Genomic DNA, 20027 nt, shown 5'->3' on the forward strand with positions numbered 1-20027 from the left:
AGGTGCATGTATCTTTTTGAATCATGGTTTTCACTGGATATTCAAGTGTGGGACTGCAGGGTCCTATGGTAGCACTTTTTAGTTTTCAGAGGAACCTCTATACTGTTCTCCATAATGGCTGGACCAATTTACATTCCCACCAGCAGTGTGTGAGTGTTCTTTTGTTATGAGGCTAAAGTTACTAACACATATGAAGCACTTATAATAATTCCTGTTACTCAGTAACATTTAGTAAGTATTCCCTTGTAGGTCAGTTGGTAAAGAATCTGCCTACAATGCAGGAGACCTGGGTTCGATTCCTGGGTCAGGAAGATCCCCTGGAGAAGGAAATGGCAACCCACTCCAGTATTCTTGCCTGGAGAATCCCATGGACAGAGGAGCCTGGCAGGCTACAGTCCACGGGGTTGCAAGAGTCGGACACGACTTAGCGACTGAACCATCGCTGCCGCTGCCAAGCTATTGTTACTATCATCCTCACTTTATAAACGAAAAAACTTGACATACTCAAACAACTAATTGATATCATAGAAGTTACCCAGAAGTTCTCCGGGAGAAAGAAATGGCAACCCACTTCAGTATTCTTGCCTGGGGAAGCCAAGGGACAGAGGAGCCTGGCAGGCTACAGTTCATGGGATTGCAAGAGACAGGCATGACTTAATGATGGCTTTCTTTCTTTTTACCCAGAAAGTTAATGGAAGAGTCAGATCCTGAGACCAAGTCTCTTATGAATCTCTACTGGGGATAAGTGTTTCAGGAATAATTTGAATAGTTTATCTTGAGTAAATTTTTAAAAATAATTTACCTCTGTTAAGCCCCAAAGTTTATCTAAATCAGCAGTTCTCATTTTTGTTTAAATTTCAAGATGCTTTAACATTCTTAAAAATTATGGAAGGCTCCAAAAGAACTTTTATTTATGTAGGTTATATCTATTAGTATTTACTATATTAGAAATTAAAGTAAGATACCTTATTCATTAATTCATTTTAAAAACCAAAAATAAACCAATTACAAACTATCATAAATAACATATTTTTTATGAAAAATAACTATTATAAAAAACAAAAGTATTTAGTGAGAAAGTGAAATTATTTTACATTTTTGCAAACCTTTAATGTCTAGCACAGTGACAGCTGGATTCTCATATCTGCTTATGCATTCAATCTGTTGTGATATTACTCTGGAAAACTCCAATGTACATGCAGTTCCTTGTTTATATAAAAGTTGTTTTTACTTGACTGACTCTCTTATAATCTCAGGGACCCCCAGAGGTCCTGAGAACCACTGATTGAGGTGAAAATGGAGATTTTAGATGGAAAAGATACAAAGCCTTCCCAAGTCCCAAATCTTAATTTAGAGGTAGAAACTTAGTGGCGAAGAGCAAACTTTCCCAGGAAACAGTAAAATCAAACACTTGTTGCCTTGCATACTCTAGGTATATATCTTTAAAACAAATGCCCACTGCCACCCCAAAATATTCATTGAATTATAAAATATTGTCTCTCTAACCCCACTCCCTCAAACTATATGTCCAAAAGACAATAAGAGAGAATCAGAGACGAAAGGCAATGAAGAATATTTTAGAAAATGGAGCAATTAAAGATATTCAGGAAATTTATAACAAAGAAAAAAATCCATCATAAGGATTCTTAGTAACAAGTGGAAAGAAATACAGAATCCAGAAGATAGGAGGAAAGATGAAGAATATGAACGGTGATGGTTTTTTATTTTTGGTACTAACACTGATTGAAAGAACAGTACCTGCTAGAGGAAAATTTTTTAGAAGAGGATTTCAAAAATATAAAATATTTGTAATGTTTCATAGAGAAAACCTAAACAGAGATGTCACTGAGGGCTAATAAGGTGATGAACTTGATGAATACAATAAAAAAAATTCTTGGTCTTTATGCGCACTAAATCAACAGAGGTGTTTCACATTCAATAAAGAGAGAAGACAGATTATTAACTAACTGAAGAGTAAATTCTTACTACAGAGATAGACATAAGCTCAGTAGACTATACTGTTTTTTTCTATAGCTTTGATGATGACTTTGTCAAGTAAGTTTTTATTTTGTTTTATTTTCAGGCTATATGTTGTTTCCTCACTATTTCCTCTCTACTCCATATAGTATCAGTTCAGTCACTGAGTTATGTCCAACTATTTGAGACCATATGGACTGCAACACACCAAGCTCCCTGTCCATCCCCAACTCCTGGAGCATGCTCAAACTCATGTCCATCAGGTCAGTGATGCCATCCACCCATCTCAACCTCTGTTGCCCCTTCTCCTCCTGCCTTCAATCTTTCCCAGCATCAGGGTCTTTTCTAATGAGTCAGTTCTGCACATCAGGTGGCCAAAGTATTGGAGCTTCAGCTTTAGCATCAGCCTTTCCAATGAATATTCAGGATTAATTTCCTTTAGGATTGACTGGTTTGACTCCTTGCAGTCCAAGCAGTCTTCTCCAGCACCACAGTCTTCTCAAGCACAAGCTTCACAGTCTTCAGCTTAGCACAAGCTGTCTTCTCCTGCACCACAGTTCAAACGCATCAATTCTTCAGTGCTCAGCTTTCTTTATAGTCCAGCTCTCACATCCATACATGACTACTGGAAAAACCGTAGCTTTGACTAGATGTAATTTGTTGGCCAAGTAATGTCTCTGCTTTTTAATATGCTGTCTAGGTTTGTCATAGCTTTTTTTCCCAGGAGCAAGCATCTTTTAATTTCATGGCTGCAGTCATCATCTGCAGTGATTTGGGAGCCCAAGAAAATAAAGTCTCTCACTGTTTGCATTGTTACCCCATTTATTTGCCATGGAGTGATGGGACTGTCTGCCATGATCTTCGTTTTTTTAACATTGAGTTTTAAGCCAGCTTTTTCACTCTCCTCTTTCACTTTCATCAAAGAGGCTCTTTAGTTTCTCTTTGCTTTTTGCCATAAGGGTGGTGTCATCTGCATATCTGAGGTTATTGATATTTCTCCCTGCAATCTTGCTTCCAGCTTGTGCTTCATCCAGCCCAGCATTTCTCATGAGGTACTCTGCATATAGGTTAAATAAGCAGGATGACAATATACAGCCTTGATGTACTCCTTTCCCAATGTGGAACCAGTCCATTGTTTCATGACCTGATCTAACTGTTGCTACTTGACCTGTGTACAGATTTCTCAGAAGTCAGGTAAGGTAGTCTGGTATTCCCGTCTCTTTAAGGTTTTCCTGCAGTCTCTTGTGATCCACACACTCAAAGGCTTTGGTGTAGTCAATGAAGCAGAAGTGGATGTTTTTCTGGAACTCTTGCTTTTTCTATGATCCAGTGGATATTGGCAATTTGATGTCTGGTTCCTCTGCCTTTCCTAAATCCAGCTTGAACATTAGGAAGTTCTTGGATCATTTTCTGTTGAAGCCTCGCTTTGCTAGCACGTGAGATGAGTGCAGCTGTGCAGTGGTTTGAGCATTCTTTGGCATTGCCCTCCTTTGGGATTGGAATGAAAACTGACCTCTCCAGTCCTGTGGTCATTGCTGAGTTTTCCAAATTTGCTGGCATATTGAATGCAGCACTTTCACAGCATCATCTTTTAGGATTTGAAATAGCTCAGATGGAATTCCATCACCTCCACTACCTTTGCTTGTAGTGATGCTTCCTAAGGCCCACTGACTTTCATTTCAGGATGTTTGGTTCTAGGTGAGTGAATACACCATCATGCTTATCTGGGTCATTAAGATCTTTTTTGTAAAGTTTGTCTGTGTATTCTTACCACCTCTTCTTAATATCTTCTGCTTCTGTTAGGTCCATACCATTTCTGTCCTTTATTGTGCCCATCTTTGCATGCAATGTTCCCTTAGTATCTCTGATTTCCTTGAAGTGATCTCTAGTCTTTCCCATTCTATTGTTTTCCTCTATTTCTTTGCATTGATCACTGAGGAGGGCTTTCTTATCTCTCCTTGTTATTCTTTGGCACTCTGCATTCAAATGGATATATCTTTCTTTTTGTCCTTTGCCTTTTTCTTCTCTTCTTTTCTCAGAAGTAAAGCCTCCTCAGACAACTGTTTTGCCCTTTTTCATTTGTTTTTCTTTGCATTTGTTTTGATCGCTGCCTCCTGTACAATGTCACGAACCTCCATCCATAGTTCTTCAGGCACTCTGTCTATCAGATCTAATCCCTTGAACCTGTCTGTCACTGCCACTGTATAATTGTAAGGGATTTGATTTAGGTCGTACCTGAATGTTCTAGTAGTTTTCCCTACTTTATTCAGTTTAAGTCTGAATTTGGCAATAAGGAGTTCATGATCTGAGTTCAAGTCAGCTCCCAGTGTTGTTTTTGCTGACTGTATAGAGTTTCTCCATCTTTGGCTGCAAAGACTATAATCAATCTGATTTTGGTATTGACCATCTGATAATGTCCATGTGTAGAGTCATCTCTTGTGTTGTTGAAAGAGGGTGTTTGCTGTGACCAGTGCGTTCTCTTGGCAATACTCTATTAGCCTTTGCCCTGCTTCATTTTGTACTCCAAGGGTAAACTTGCCTGTTACTCCAAGTATCTCTTGACTTCCTACTTTTGCATTTGAGTCCCCTATATTGAAAAGGACATCTGTTTTTTGTGTTAGTTCTAGAAGTTCTTGTAGGTCTTCATAGAACTGTTAAACTTCAGCTTCTTCAGCATTAGTGGTTGGAGCATAGACTTGGATTACTGTGATATTGAATGGTTTGCCTTGGATACAATCTGAGATCATTCTATCATTTTTGAGATTGCACCCAAGTACTGCATTTTGGACTCTTTTGTTGAATATGAGGGCTACTCCATTTCTTTAAGGAATTCTTGCCCATAGTAGTAGATATAATGGTCATGTGAATTAAATTTGCCAATTCCAATCCACTTTAGTTCACTGATTCCTAAAATATCGATATTCACTCTTGCTATCTCCCGTTTGACCACTTCCAATTTACCTTGATTTGTGGACTTAACATTGCAGGTTCCTGTGCAATATTGTTCTTTACAGCATCAGACTTTATTTCCATCACCAGTCACATCTGCAATTAGGTGTTGTTTTTGCTTTGGCTCTGTCTCTTCATTCTTTCTGGAGTTATCTTTCTACTCTTCTCCAGTAACATATTAGGCACCTACCTACCTGGGGAGTTCATCTTGCAGTGTCATTTCTTTTTGCCTTTTCATAGTGTTCATGGGGTTCTCAAGGCAGGAATACTGAAGTGGTTTGCCATTTCCTTCTCCAATGGACCATGTTTTGTCAGAGCTCTCCACCATGACCTATCCATATTGGGTGGCCCTTCATGGCACGGCTTATTGTTTCATTGAGTTACAGAAGACTGTGATCCATGTGCTTAGTTTGGTTAGTTTTCTGTGATTATGGTTTCCACTCTCTGCCCTCTGATAGATAAGGATAAGAGGCTTGTGGAAGCTTCCTGAATTGAGCACCATTTAACATTAATAATGCTCAATTTTCCCTACTCGTATTATTGACATAGTGTTCCACGTTTCATCTGTCATAGATAGATATATTCCTATTTGGGCCTCTGGGCCAAATTAACTCTACGTACTAAAATTTGTCGTGTGCTGTTCAATTTTTCTTTTATTTATTAGATCATTATTAATTTAATGAACCTGGCCCTACATGGTGCTATAGGTGTGGAAGAATTCCTACAGTATTGATGAACATTTTTTTTTGTTATTTGAGTGCTGCACAAGCTATTCTGCAGCCAGAATTCTTGGTGGCCAAATATAAAGCCTTCTAATTAGAAGTATGTGATGCTATAATGAAAACATTATCGAACCAGCTGTACTGTGTATACAGATTTTCTGTTTTTATTCATGTGTGTGCATCTATTACAAACATAACACAAATAGAATATAAAAATAAGTTGACACTCACAGCCAAACCTGTTAAATTTAGTTCAGCAAATTGTATGAAACCCTCCATCTGTTTGCTACATTATCCTCACAATGATAATAGGCAAGGCAGATTTGCTAGCTGAGTTTTATAGAGAGAACGGCTTGTTCGGAAAATATATAAGCTCCCCTAAATGGAACCAAACCAAACAGCATTATTTTCTTTTCTGAGGCCTTGAGTGTTTATGTTGTGATATTACATTTACACAGATGTTATTGTTGATCTGTTGTGCCAAAGGATGACTTTGAAGCTCTTTATCAATAATTATTGCTTTGGCCAATATGTATGTACCAAAAGAGCAAACAAGTACGAGGAACAGTTGATTTCTTTAGTGATGGTCATGAGCTGAATTCTGCCTTTTGTATCTTTTTTCTATGGTTTGCTCTTGGCATTGCAAATACAACATTTATGTTTTCAGATAGAAGAGGGCCACAAAGGTCTTTATCATGTAATATTTTGTAAAGGGAATAATATTCATATTGGAGGGTTGTTGAGGATTGCATGAGACAAGAAGTGCCTAGCATCAATGCTAACTTCATAGACAATGAAGAACTTTGCTCATTCTCCTAGCACCCACATCTCTTTTAGTGGTAATTAGAAATTGTTGGGGATGTTTCAGAAATCCCATGACCCGTCTTTCTAGACCTGTGACTATAGTTTTCTGAAAAGCAAACTTAGTTCTAAGACATCTCTCATGATAATTTTAAAAACCTTTTTCGTTTTAAATGCACAAAAATTAGCTAGCTGCTATTACGTGTGAAGCATCTGTGTTTTGACTGTATAGGGGCCAAAGATAAATGAATCATACAACCTATACAGGTTCAAATGTTTACTTGGAGCACCCTTTTATTCCATAAAAACAAATTTCCCTTTCAGTTCTTGAATATTTTGATTATTTGCTTACAGAAACCTTAACACCTGTCAGGAAATCATAGCTACATGTCACACATCTATCACTATTCATTATTTTAATCATTTTAAAATTTATTACTATTAGTTTTTTTTTTTTTACATAAACAGGATTGAGGCATTTCAAGAAATAAGAACTATGTAGAACCAAACAGATTTCATTGTACTCTGCTGCTGCTGCTGCTAAGTCGCTTCAGTCGTGTCCAATTCTGTGCGACCCCATAGACGGCAGCCCACCAGGCTCCCCCGTCCCTGGGATTCTCCAGGCAAGAACACTGGAGTGGGTTGCCATTTCCTTCTCCAATGCGTGAAAGTGAAAAGTGAAAGTGAAGTCGCTCAGTTGTGTCTGACTCTTAGCGACCCCATGGACTACAAGCTACCAGGCTCCTCCATCCATGGGATTTTCCAGGCAGAAGTACTGGAGTGGGGTGCCATTGCCTTCTCCGTCATTGTACTCTATATTCGTACTAAACCAGTTTTCCCCAGTTCTCCAGGTATTAGGGTCATATTTCCCTTTTGCACTGAAATTCTAGTAGTAAACCTCACTATCACACCCATTATAACCAGAGGAATGCATCCATCACAAATCTGGAAATTCCTGGGTAACATGTGCATGCTCTTCAAATTGCATTCTGGGAGGTGTTTGCTGTCTTAAACTCTGTTCTGGTTTTCTCAAGTCACATTTGGAGATCTTGTGGCAAGCTTCTCCAAGCTGCTGTTACCTTCCTTTCCTCTTCTGTTCCACATGTGAACACAGACATTCATTTAACTCTCTGTAGTACAATTATAATTAGATTCCCTTTAAGAAAGCCTTTTGAATTATTAGGTAGAATTGTTTAGCATTTGGCTTTTTCAACCTACATGCTTCTTTTTTTTTTTAATGATTTATTTATTTAACTGGAGGATAATTACTTTACAATATTGAGGTGGTTTTTGCCATACGTTGACTTGAATCAGCCACAAGTGCACATGTGTCCCCCTATCCTGAAGCCTCCTCCCAGCTGCCTCCCCACCCAGTCTCTCTGGGTTGTCCCAGAACACCAGCTTTGAGTGCCCTGCTTAATGCATTGAACTTGCACTGGTCATCTGTTTTCTATATGGCAATATACATGTTTCAATGCTAATCTCGTAAACCATCCCACCCTCACCTTTTCCCACATAATTCAAAAGTCTGTGTCTTTAAATCTGTGTCTCTTTTGCTATCTTGCATATAGGGTCATTGTTACCGTCTTTCTAAATTGCACATATATATGTTAATATACTGTATTGGTGCTTCTCTTTCTGACTTACTTCACTCTGTATAATAGGCTCCAGTTTCATCCACCTCATTAGAACTGACTCAAATGCATTGTTTTTTTATAGTTGAGTTATATTCCATTGTGTATATGTACCACAACTTCCTTATCCATTCATCTGCTGATGGATATCTAGGTTGCTTCCATGTTCTAGCTATTGTAAACAGTGCTGTAATGAACATTGGGGTACATATGTCTCTTTCAATTCTGGTGTCCTTGATATGCATGCCCAGCAATAGGACTGCTGGGTTGTAAGAAGAGAAGTGAAAAGCAAAGGAGAAAAGGAGAGATATACCCATTTGAAAGCAGGGTTCCAAAGAATAGCAAGGAGAGATAAGAAAGCCTTCCTCAGTGATCAGTGCAAAGAAATAGAGGAAAACAATAGAATGGGAAAAACTAGGGATCACTTGAAGAAAATTAGAGAAACCAAGGGAACATTTCATACAAAGATGGGCTCAATAAAGGACATAAATGGTATGGACCTAACAGAAGCAGAAGATATTAAGAAGAGGTGGCAAGAATACACAGAAGAACTGTACAAAAAAACCTTCATGACCCAGATAATCATGATGGTGTGATCACTCACCTAGAGCCAGACATCCTGCAATGTGAAGTCAAGTGTGCCATAGAAAGCATCACTATGAACAAAGCTAGTGGAGGTGATGAAATTCCAGTTGAGCTATTTCAAATCCTAAAAGATGATGCTGTGAAAGTGTTGTACTCAGTATGCCAGCAAATTTGGAAAACTCAGCAGTGGCCACAGGACTGGAGAAGTTCACTGTTCATTCCAATCCTAAAGAAAGACAATGCCAACGAATGCTCAAACTATCGCATAATTGCACTCATCTCACATGCTAGTAAAGTAATGCTCAAAATTCTCCAAGCCAGGCTTTAGCAATACGTGAACCGTGAACTTCCAGATGTTCAAACTGGTTTTAGAAAAGGCAGAGGAACCAGAGATCAAATTTCAAGCATCCATTGGATCATCGAAAAAGCAAGAGAGTTCCAGAAAAACATCTATTTCTGCTTTATTGACTACGCTAAAGCCTTTGACTGTGTGGATTACAATAAACTGTGGAAAATTCTTAAAGAGATGGGAATACCAGGCCACCTGAGCTGCCTCTTGAGAAATCTGTATGCAGGTCAGGAAGCAACAGTTAAAACTGGACATGGAACAACAGACTGGTTCCAAATAGGAAAAGAAGTATGTCAAGGCTGTATATTGTCACCCTGCTTATTTAACTTATATGCAGAGTACATCATGACAAACACTGGGCTGGATGAAGCAGAGGCTGGAATCAAGATTGCCAGGAGAAATATCAATAACCTCAAATATGCAGATGTCCACCCTTATGGCAGAAAGTGAAGAGGAACTAAAGAGCCTTTTGATGAACATGAAAGAGGAGAGTAAAAAAGTTGGCTTAAAGCTCAACATTCAGAAAACTAAGATCATGGCATCCAGTCCCATCACTTCATGACAGATAGATGGGGAAACAGTGGAAACAGTGGCAGACTTTATTTTCTTGGGCTCCAAAATTATTGCAGATGGTGACTGCAGCCATGAAATTAAATATGCTTGCTCCTTGGAAGAAATGTTATGACCAACCTAGATAGCATATTAAAAAGCAGATACATTACTTTGCCCACAAAGGTCCATCTAGTCAAAGCTATGGTTTTTCCAGTAGTTATGTATGGATGTGGGTTGGACTATAAAGAAAGCTGAGCACTGAAGAATTGATGCTTTTAAACTGTGGTGTTGGATAAGACTCTTGAGAGTCCCTGGGACTGCAAGGAGATCCAACTAGTCCATCCTAAACGAGATCCGTCCTGAGTGTTCCTTGGAAGGACTGATGTTGAAGCTGAAACTCCAATACTTTGGCCATTTGATGCGTTGAACCGACTCATTGGAAAAGACCCTGATGCTGGGAAAGATTGAAGGTAGGAGGAGAAGCGGAGGACAGAGCATGAGATTGTTGGGTGGCATCAGCAACTCAATGGACATGAGTTTGGGTAAGTTCCGGGAGTTGGTGATGGACAGGGAGGCCGGGAGTGCTGCAGTCCATGGGGTTGCAAAGAGTCAGACACGACTGAATGACTGAACTGAACTGATGGCAGTTCTGGTTCCAATTTTTTTAAGGAATCTCCACACACTGTTCTCCCTAGTGGCTGTACTAGTTTCCATTCCCACCAACAGTGTAAGAGGGTTCCCTTTTCTCCCCATCCTCTCCAGTATTTATTGTTTGTAGACTTTTTGATGGTGGCCATTCTGACTGGCCTGATATAGTACCTCATTGTGATTTTTGATTTGCATTTCTCTGATAATGTCATGTTGAGCATCTTTTCATGTGTTTATTAGCCATCTGTATGTTTTCTTTGGAGAAATGTCTGTTTAGGTCTTTGGCCCACTTTTTTTTTTTTTTTTTCCCTAATTTTATTTTATTTTTAAACTTTACATAATTGTATTAGTTTTGCCAAATATCAAAATGAATCCGCCACAGGTATACATGTGCTCCCCATCCCGAACCCTCCTCCCTCCTCCCTCCCCATACCATCCCTCTGGGCCGTCCCAGTGCACCAGCCCCCAGCATCCAGCATCATGCATCGAACCTGGACTGGCAACTCGTTTCCTACATGATATTTTACATGTTTCATTGCCATTCTCCCAAATCTTCCCACCCTCTCCCTCTCCCACAGAGTCCATAAGACTGTTCTATACATCAGTGTCTCTTTTGCTGTCTCGTACTTTGGCCCACTTTTTGATTGGCTCTCTCATTTTTCTGGTATTGAGCTGCATGAGCTGCTTATGTATTTTGGAGATTAATTCTTTGTCAATTGTTTTGTTTGCTATTTTTTTCTCCATTCTAAAGGCTTCCTTTTCACCTTGCTTATAGCTTCCTTCATTGTGCAATAGCTTTTAAGTTTAATTAGGTTTATTTTTGTTTTTATTTCCATTACTTTGGGAGGTGGGTCATAGAGAATCTTACTTGATTTATCACAGAGAGTGTTCTGCCTATGTTTTCCTCTAAGAGTTTCATAGATTCTAGTCTTACATTTAGAGCTTTAATCCATTTTGAGTTTATTTATGTGTATGGTGTTAGAAAATGTTCTCAGTTCAGTTCAGTCGCTCAGTCGTGTCCGACTCTTTGCGACCCCATGAATCGCAGCATGCCAGGCTTCCCTGTCCATCACCAACTCCCAGAGTTCACTCAGACTCACGTGTCAACCTACCTAATTCTGAAAAGCAGGACTTACAACCTCAGATACCTTTGGAATCTGTTAAATATTAATGTATGGGATGAAGTAGATATAAGAAAAAGTATGTAGTTCTCAATTTTTCTTGAAATATATGAGTGGACTTCCTAGGGTATCTCTCATTATTCAGCCTTTGATAGAATAAGGTATAAGAAATATTCATCTTAATTGTGAAGACAATGTCATCTGATACATATAACAACTAAAGATAGGACTGTGGTGAATGGAGAGTACGTACTTCATTGTGGAGAGCTTGGTGACTCAGCTTCAGTTGATTATACGAGGAGAAAGCATGGTGCCACTATTTCCTACTCTTCCAACATTTTGAGAGGTATCAGAAATTTACATTTCGATGTGATAATTACTTATTCAAATACTGTTGCTTTTTAATTTGCCAAAATCCAAGATCTTAAAAATGATAGGAGAGTCAGTGGTATATATTTTAGTTAAACATGTCTGCAGGGCAGATCTGACTTAAGGCAGCTATCTTGGAGCCACTGTTGAAAAGAATTTGGGGCCTCACCTTTGCAAAACCAAGAGGCCAAAAGGTCAATGAAAGGTTTTGTTTTTTGCCAAACTGTCTACCCATAAATAGTGTTTCCATTCTCCTTTGGAGCAACAGGAACAAAGAGCTGTAACATTATCATAGCATTATGTCCCTGGTACATCGACAAGATGAAGATTTTAGGGAAGAATGGTTGTTTACCTGAAAGTGTTTAATTTGGTGATAGAAATCAGTATGGAAAGGACGTGAGGGGGCTGAAATCAGAGAGATTTAGGCTTAAACCCAGCTTGGACATTGATGTGTAACTTGGTATAAAAGTCAAACTCTGTGCTTCATCTTTCTTGTTTGTTAAATGGGGGTAACAAAATCTACCTTACAAGTTATAATAAGGCCAGATAATCTTTACAAATGACTGATGCATAGTAAGCATTAAAAATATCATTTCCCTCCTTTCCACCTCCGACTTTCTTTAAATTCATGATCACCTTTACCTTAATTCTAATGCCAGAACGCTTAAGTTTGTTTTGTTTCTGTGTAGGTTTTGCAAATGTGTTCAAATGGGATGGCTATCTTAACAAGTTCCAGTAAATTATTAGTTTCATCAATTGGCAGACTTCCTGGTCTCTTGCCAGGATCAGTTATGGCACTTGCCCAGTACACTATCATATTTCGAGTACTGAGTTAATCCATCTCACTGTGCTCACTGGTTGCCTAATGGCTGGTCCTGCTGTTATAGTCTTAGCAACCTTATTCTGCATCCAGAGCAGCCAGGTAGCTCCTTTACCAAATATACATTTAATTGCTTTTATAGTTGCATGTATTTCTCCCTTACATCTCCATTTGAATCATTCTTATGGAATTTTGGGCAGAAAAGCTATGATCTCTTTTTCTTTTTGCTTGTCATTATTCATCTATATGAGTCAGTACAAAGCAGTCTGGAGAAGGCACAGGTTGGGTATCAGAAACTCTGTGTTCTAGTAGCAGAAGGTCTGACGTTAGCTGTATACCATTAGGCAAGTCACCTGATTCTTGGGTGTTTGGTTATCTCTTTTGTAACTGAGAGTTAATAGCTTTTGCCCTGCATATCTCTTTGAGTTGCCATGGATAATAGACATCAGGAATTTCACTGTACAAATATAATGTGATTGAAAAAATAAAGGTAATCTTTTTAGACTTGCAAGGAATAGAGCTTAAAAAAATAAAGAAGGCTGAGTGCCAAAGAATTGATGCTTTCTAACTGTGGTGCTGGAGAAGACTCTGGAGAGTCCCTTGGACTGCAAGGAGATCAAACCAGTCAATCCTAAAGGAAATCAACCCTGAATATTCATTGGAGGGACTTATGCTGTAGCTGAACGCTCTGATACTTTGGCTACTTGGTGCAAAGAGCTGACTTATTGGGAAAGACCTTGATACTAAGAAAGATAAAGGGCAGAGTAGAAGGAAGCAACAGTGGATGAAATGGTTGGATGTCATCACCACCTCGATGGACATGAGTTTGAGCAAACTCTCGGAGATTGTGAAGGACAGGGAAGCCTGGCATGCTGCAGTCCATGGGGTTGCAAACAGTTGGACATGACTTAGTGACTGAACAGCAACAACTAAACAGTAACAACAAAAAATAAAGATCATAATTTTAGATTTTTAAGGAATAGAATGAAGTTCTCAGAATTTGGGAAACAATCACTTGAGGAGCTTCAAAAACTCCCCATAGCCAAACATAGCTGATGATAAGCCATTAAACCAGACCCTGAGGTTGGCACCAGGCATTGATATATTTTTCACACTCCCCAGGTTATCTAATGTGCAGCCAAATTTAAGAACTAGTGCTTTAGCATCTTGCTCTTACAGTGTGGTCCCTGGACCAATAGTTACCAACACTGTCTGAGAACTTGTTAAGATTGCAGAATGTCAGTTCCACTCTAAACCAGAGTTATTCATGAACATTTTAAAATTTGATAAGCAGTAATTTAGAGGTTATTTCATCTTTTATTTCACAGTTGAGGAAATCTAGAGATAGAGATTTACAGAGGATTACAATTCTAGATTGTGAAGCCAGAACTAGAATTCAGCTTTCTTGAATTCTAGGCATGTACACATTATCCCACATTCTGGATGTGGATGAACATTATTCTCCATATAGAAAAAAAGGTGTGGGTAAAATTGTCATTAGGTACACTCTAACTCTATTTTGAGTGTTTTTCAGATGTGGTTAATAGATTTGCTATGATCCATCTTATCTTCCCAGACCCCTTCACCTTTGAGAAAAATGTTCATGAGATGGAGAAACTGACTGAAATTGCACTTAGATTGCTTTGAATATTTTGGGAGAGAGTGGAGTAGTTGGCAATTTGTGCTTATTATTGAGTTTCTTACTAAAATCTCCCAACCCAAAAACATAGATTCTAGTACTAATATTTATAAAATAAGACTTCTCTGTTTATCATTAACTGATTGGTCTTAAAATACCATGCCATAGGATAAGGATACTAATATGCAGCATGTTTAATAAACTTTTTTTTTTCTTTTTTTAGTTACTAACTTGAAGCTTTTGCAAAGAAAGAAAACCTAGGAATTTGAGGATGCAGATGGTTCTGTAAGTAGATGACTGAAGGCAAAGTTTTTGCTGGTCTCTATGCTCAACTTATCTAGTCAGAGTATAAAGGAAGCTGGAGAGAAAATGCGGGTTGGGTTGTTGTTGAATTGTCCAATCGGACACCACATGGTTATAGCGGATGCATGCCATGCACACTGAGATGTGCTATATTAAATTTCCTGGAGCACTACGTGTTGGAGACAAGCAGTATGTTGGGCTCATCAGGCTTCTTAGGAATATGTACCTAGCTCTCTCCTCTCTGCGCCCGCTGTGCCACTGATTATACTGTAAGTAATGGCAGCTTTGCCCTGGGAGGTTATGGATATGCTACAGATGGGGGCAACCCATCTGTGAAGGTGTGTAAATTTCAAATTGCTAGTTGCAGTTCCTTGCAAGAGGGCCGTGGGGAGCAGAAGGGAGAGAACCCCAGTGGGAGTGACACCCAGAGCCACAATAATTTTGGACGATTAACCTCCTGTTTTCACATCAGCTATTATGTATGTTTCCAGGATCATAGACAAAATGATTGCTTTGCTGTATGGAAAATCTGGCTCTGTAAAACTATCTAATCTTCCTCACATGATATCATAATACCTCTGGTAGCACTATTTGTAGCTAAAACTTACCTCTCTTCCTCTGACTTCCTGGTTTTTTCCTCTGTTTGATGTCCCGTCCTTTCATTCATTAATTGCCAAGGGACATCAGCCTAAAGGGAGGTTGGAGAGTAGTATGATAGCAGTAGTATGAAGGCCTCAGAGCTTCTTGTCTCCCTGGTAAGAAATGTGCGTGTGCATGTGCTTGTGTATCTGCCTGGGAGAGGATTCCTAGACCCCAAGAATGGCATTATAAGAGCTAACATGCACTTAGAAAACTCTAATCAAATGAATGTAAGGATTGAGGCAAGTAATTTAAATGAGTGACTGGGCCAAGAGTAAACAGTAATAGGGTCCGTGGTGGCGTAGACAGCTCCTAGTCTATCTTAGCAAGCCACCAGCCAGCTCCACCAGCTTTTGCTTTAGGGAGTTACAACCCAGTGCTGTGAGATCGTATCATTTTTAAAGAGAAGCTGAAAATTCTGATTCCATGTGATACTTTCTGTATCTGAATGTTCTTAATTAACTGAAGTTTCTTTTTAACACTACGGATGCCAAAACCATGCAGGGTAAAAACCATGTCTGGGGGCTGGACTGGGCCTGTGCGGCAGCAGTTGGCAAACTTGATTTAGTCTGATGTTCCTATGTCATAGAAGAAATGCCATGTCTGAGATCGTGGCATTGGTGAGGTGTAGGGCTGAGAAAAGAGTGCAAGTCAGGAGGTTTTCTATTCCTCTCACCTTCTAACATACCTGCAGGAGGATTTACGTTCTGGTCACAGCGAAGTCAGGGTTGTGTTTACAGATATTGCTCCAGCCCTTAATGAGCTTACAGTCTAATGAAGTGACAAACAAATTATTATATTCCCTGGTGTATGTGCAACAAACAAGTAGCTACAGGATGCAGAGGCAACACCAGTAGGAACAAGTATGTTTTGTCAGAAGCAGGAGTGATATGGGGTGGAGAGTCAGGGATGGCTCTCCAGACAAGGTGATGCTTGAGTTGGGTATTTACAGCTAAATATTTTAATAAGTTATAGTGGTTGGTTGGTTTGTTTGCTTGCTTCTTTTACATCGGTTAAGCAGCTGGTTTATTACTGTGATTCTGATGAATTTTTGGAGGTAAAAATCAACAATAATTTTTTTATATTGGGTTTTTGATAAAGGAATAAGACAAGAATTAATTCCATTTTATAGATGAGATAGAATTTAGGTCTGGCCAAGTTCAAAAAACATATCATAAGAAGCCTAAAAGAAATGAATTTTCTGTGTAATAGAGATGAATTTATTTCATGTCATGGTTTCATTTGGGTATGTGTGTGTATGGATGTTTGTGTATGGTGAGGTGGCAACAGAGTAAGAATGCTGGAAGAAAGAACCAGATGGATGAGTTGGCCTCTAGACCAATTTATTATGTTGGCTATTCACCTTCCATTTCCCTGTGTTAATGGAGGTAAAGAGTCTGGTGGCAAACCTCAAAAGTGAACAAATGAAATTATTTGTATTGGCATTGGGTGTGAGTGTGTGTAATGGTTTAGAAAATTATAAAACAAATAAAGAGACCATTTAGTCAATATTCAACATGGGAGGAATAGGAAAGCTGTGCATTTCATCAACTCTGTTAAATGACCTCTCTCTACTTCCTTCTCCCACATAGCAGTGTCTCTTAGGTAGGCACAAATCAGGCATATAAAGGGAACTGGTTTATCTCTCTCAGTTTGCTTTTTGGCTTTTTTTCAAGCCTTGGAAGAGTTAAGGTAACTAAATAGCTTAGTGTAATGGAGGAAATTTCTAGCCTTCTTTTCCAGTTCCTGTTAGGACATAGCCTACAGTTGGAAGGGAGAAAGACTACCAGTTCATTCAGTCTACCATACTTTTATTTAACACCTGACATGTGCAAAGCATTGAACTTAAATTCTGGGGAATACACATATAAAAATGACACAGGCAGATATGCAACTAATTACATTGTGGTTGGACTGTAACAAAATAGACCCAGACCAGGCCAGTTGGGAATCATAGGAAATCTAGTAATTTTATGTCCTTAAAACATGTGTTTAAAAAATATTTTTAAAAACATTTATTTAGCTGAGAGAGGATTATTACCAGCCAGAATTTTTTTGCTGTTGTTCAAGTGTATCATCAGCTTTGATGAGCAAGATCAATTTAAGTGTTATCATGGTACCACTTTATTCCAGTGTAAACCCCCTTTATGGATTATTGTTTTGGGCCACCACTCAACTGGTCCAGCCCTTTATTCTGCTTTCCAGAGAAAAGTGGGGCTTATAGATAGAGGGGAGGGAGACAGAGGAGGGAAAGACTAATTTTAACTGGGGACTGAACCAGGCCTCAAACAATGAACAAAGTTTCTAAAAGCAGGGAAATTCAGGGCCAGGGCAGAAGGGGTCTGTCAGGAAGAGAGGGCAGCAGGGGCAAAGGCTGACCCTATGAAACAAAGGTGCTAATACCACAAATTGAAAGCAAGATTTAGGTAGTCTCTTGCTGACTGCAAGGATTGCCCTGATGAAATGTTTCTGGCAGATTCGAAGGTTTTATTTCTCATGATAAAATTCTACTCATGAAGAGAAAAAAATTGAAGCTGAGATGAAGTGGGTGAGGGCAAGGCTGGAGTGTTTCTCTAATTGGTGGTGATGGTCATTTCCTTTAGGATATGCCTGTTCTTAAGCATAAGCAGTCTGGGCCAGCTTCCAGATTACCCCAGCTGCCCTTCACCTTGCTTTTCTTAAAAGCTTCTCTCGAAAGGATGTGACATTTGTTGCCTCTCTGTTACTCTTTTTTTCATATTTCTGATTTAGGAAGTGACACATCTTGATATTACTGAGTTTATCTTTTATGACAAGTATACTAATTGGACCAATTTATGAAGTTAATGAAAGGGTGGAGAAAGTACCAGGCTGAGGGCCTAGAAGAAGTGAGATGTCTGTTGGTTCTGCTTGAAGCAGAGTCTTTTCTTATGAGAAACCCCCAGGGACATTAGAGGAGTTCAGCTCTCTAGGCTTAAAAAATGCCTGGACCTTTGGAAATGCAGGCTTAAGAAGATCTGCCAGACCAGTATGCAAGATGGGAGACATTACTCACGTAATTATAACCCCATGTTAGCTTTTGGCCTTCACCTTTAGGAACAAGGGCTTCTCTGGTAGCTCAGTTAGTAAACAATCTGCCTGTAATGCAGGAGACCCTGGTTCAATTCCTGGGTCGGGAAGATCCTCTGGAGAAGGGATAGGCTACCCATGCCAGTATTTGAGGCTCCCTTGTGGCTTAGCTGTTAAAGAATACGCCTGCTTGCGGGAGACCTCGGTTCAATTCCTGGTTTGGGAAGATCCCCTGGAGAAGGGAAATGCTACACACTCCAGTATTCTGACCTGAAGAATTCCATGGACTATACAGTCCATGGGAGAAGGCAATGACACCCCACTCCAGTACTCTTGCCTGGAAACTCCCATGGACAGAGGAGCCTGGTGGGCTGCAGTCCATGGGGTTGTGAAGAGTCAGACACGACTGAGCGACTTCACTTTCATTTTTCACTTTCATGCATTGGAGAAGAAAATGGCAACGCACTCCAGTGTTCTTGCCTGGAGAATCCCAGGGACTGTGGAACCTCATGGGCTGCCGTCTAGGGTGTCGCACAGAGTCAGACACGACTGAAGTGACTTAGCAGCATACAGTCCATGGGGTCAGAAAGAGTCAGACATGACTGAGCGACTTTCACTTTAGGAACAAACACATATTGTAATGTTTCTTGGTTAAGCATTAAGACAGCTACAGTTTTACCCTTACACTGTGGCCACAGGTACAACACAGACATAGTAACTCAGGGTTTTTAGAGAAGAGAGCATTTAGGGAGGAGAATATTTAGAGAGTGGTGTTACATGGAGTATTACGCTAGCAAAGTAATGCTCAAAATACTCCAAACCAGGCTTCAACAGTACGTGAACCATGAACTTCCAGATGTTCAAGCTGGATTGAAAAGGCAGAGGAACTAGAGATCAAATTGCCAACATCTGCTGGATCATCAAAAAAGCAAGAGAGTTCCAGAAAAACATTTACTTCTGCTTCCTTGACTATGCCAAAGCCTTGACTGTGTGGATCATAACAAACTGTGGAAAATTCTGAAAGAGATGGGAATTCCAGACCACCTTACCTGCCTTCTGAGAAATCTGTATGCAGGTCAAGAATCAACAGTTAGAACCGGACACGGAACAACAAACTGGTTCCAAATTGGGAAAAGAGTACGTCAAGGCTGCATATTTTCACCCTGCTGATTTAACTTCTATGTAGAGTACATCATGTGAAATGCTGGGCTGGATGAAGCACAAGCTGCCATCAAGATTGGTGGGAGAAATATCAATAACTCCAGATATGCAGATGACACCACCCTTATGGCAGAAAGTGAAGAACTGAAGAGCTTCTTGAAAGTTGGCTTAAAACTCAACATTCAGAAAACTAAGATCATGGCATTCGGTCCCATCACTTCGTGGCAAATAGATGGGGAAACAGTGAAAAAAGTGACAGACTTTATTTTCTTGGGCTCCAAAATTACTGCAGATGGTGACTGCAGCCATGAAATTAAATATGCTTGCTCCTTGGAAGAAATGTTATGACTAACCTAGGCAGCATATTAAAAAGCAGAGACATTACTTTGCCAACAAAGGTCCATCTAGTCAAAGCTATGGTTTTTCCAGTAGTCATGTATGGATGTGAGAATGGGACTATAAAGAAAGCTGAGCACCGAAGAATTGATGCTTTTGAACTGTGGTGTTGGAGAAGAAGAAGACTCTTGAGAGTCCTTTGGACTGCAAGGAGATCCAGCCAGTCCATTCTAAAGGTAATCAGTCCTGAGTATTCATTGGAAGGACTGATGCTGAAGCTGAAACTCCAATACTTTAGCCACCTGATGTGAAGAACCTGACTCATTGGAAAAGACCCTGGTGCTGGGAAAGATTGAAGGCAGGAGAAGAAGCGG

This window comes from Bos taurus, chromosome 8 (genome assembly GCF_002263795.3).
Source record: "Bos taurus isolate L1 Dominette 01449 registration number 42190680 breed Hereford chromosome 8, ARS-UCD2.0, whole genome shotgun sequence".
NCBI classification, from domain to species: Eukaryota; Metazoa; Chordata; class Mammalia; order Artiodactyla; family Bovidae; genus Bos; species Bos taurus.